The sequence below is a fragment of the Vitis riparia genome, chromosome 19 (assembly GCF_004353265.1).
Source record: "Vitis riparia cultivar Riparia Gloire de Montpellier isolate 1030 chromosome 19, EGFV_Vit.rip_1.0, whole genome shotgun sequence".
NCBI classification, from domain to species: Eukaryota; Viridiplantae; Streptophyta; class Magnoliopsida; order Vitales; family Vitaceae; genus Vitis; species Vitis riparia.
The window spans coordinates 17,568,995-17,570,783 of record NC_048449.1 but is presented as its reverse complement, the minus strand read 5'-3'; the positions used below and the strand labels follow the sequence as shown (position 1 = coordinate 17,570,783).

The window sequence follows — 1,789 nt, the reverse complement described above, 5'->3', positions numbered from 1 at the left end:
AGATTTCTAAATATATATGTCAAGGTTAGATTTTATATATATCATAATTGTTTTATATATGTCAATGTTTGGTATCACATATGTCATAGTTGTCACTGCACATGTCAATATTGGGCATGAGCCATATGTCAATATAACTTATGAAAAATTTAATATTATTTTATTATAATTTTTATTTTTTAATGGAAAATGAACATGTTATATACCATATGAAACCTATCTCAAAATTAAATTTGGTATATTTTTAATTATGCTAATCACAATCAAGTCCCGAAAATAATTTAAATAAATTACTATTTAAGAAAAAAAATCATTACATATACATTAAATATTAAGAACACAATTCCATAAATGTTTTTCAAGTACCTCTCTATTTTCTATATACAAACAAAACCTAGCTAAAAACATTCAATTAAAATAATATACAAACTTAAATTGAAAAGTACAACATTATCTTCATAAGAGGTGATCTTTGTTTCTGCATCATTGTCTTCTTCTTGATGTATTTCTTAGATACCTAGTAGAATAAACAAAAAATTAATATAAAATTAAGTAACAAATACCAAAAAATTAAAAGATTTTTTCATAGGACAGTAAATATACTAACCTTCAATATCACAAAAATAAAATAAATACACCTATTGACCTTTAATATCATCAATTGTAATTGAATTGATTTTGTGATTCTAGATTCAATGTAAAACACGGTGGATATTCAAACTCACATATCCTCCAGGATGAAGCCTCATCCATACTTATCTCTTGCTTGAAGCCCAATCAATGGTGAAGCATGACCTCAACAATCCTAAGGTTCAACAAAACTCCATGGCTCTCAAAGAACCAACCTGCATATGTGTGCCTGATACTCTTATTATTGGGCTCAACCAAATGAAACACAAGGCCCAAGTAATAAAATATTATAACATCAAACCCATGCACCAAATATTTGAAGCCCAATCATAAAGAAAATGAGACCCAAGCCCATATAAAAATTAAATTAAAACTACCTCAACAAGTACTGTAGAGATCCAAGGAAACTTACCTACGTCTCTTGAAGCCCTAAGATGAAGAACGAAGTGGCAACCATGGAGATGGTGGTGTTGATGTCAGTCCAACAAAATTAAATGGGTAGTGCAGGAGGTACCAAGGCTGTGGGCTGCAACAATGGTGGCTATGATGGTGATGGAACATCAAGAATCACATCGGGGTTATGGCGAAACATCGGGAAGCACGTTTGAGTCGTAGTGAACATGGGAACAATAGCCATGGGGGAATACAAAGATGGTGGCATGGTGGGTGTGGGACTCATGGATGGTAACAACACAGGAGATGGAGGTGGTGGCGTAGAGGCTGCCATGAATATGAGGATGAGAGGATGAAAAAAGAAAGAAGAAAGAAGAAGAAAGAAGAAAAAAAAATAGGAAAAGAAGAGAAAAAGGAAGATGGGGAAGATGGGGCGGCTGTAAGTGGAAGGAAATGGAATAGAAAGGAAAAACAAAAAACTTATTTATTAAGCTTTTTTTATGGCTCAGGCAAAAGCATAAATGTAATGGGCCCAAACTAAATAAAACGGGCTTAAAATATTTTAAAAGAAATGGGTCTATGGATTGATTTTGTGGTCTACAATTAGTTATAATACCTAAATACTAATTAAGTTATTCTTAGTAGATTTAATGTCTAATTAAACACAAATAATAATTTAATTACCTAATACTTGTGAGACCTTGACCCAAGCTAGTGGCAATATATTTTAATTCCAACAATTAGAAATATAGAGACATAACTTAGT

At 31.7% G+C, this 1,789-nt stretch overlaps 1 long non-coding RNA gene across 1 annotated transcript; it reads right to left on the bottom strand.

Annotated features, from left to right (window-relative positions):
- Positions 1–296: 296 nt before the first annotated feature.
- On the bottom strand, positions 297–1,447 carry LOC117909347. Its single transcript, XR_004650337.1, has 2 exons — positions 1,043–1,447; positions 297–517 (listed from the first exon to the last, which is right to left on the bottom strand). It is a non-coding gene; the product is annotated as an uncharacterized LOC117909347 (long non-coding RNA).
- Between the last annotated feature and the right edge of the window lie 342 nt (positions 1,448–1,789).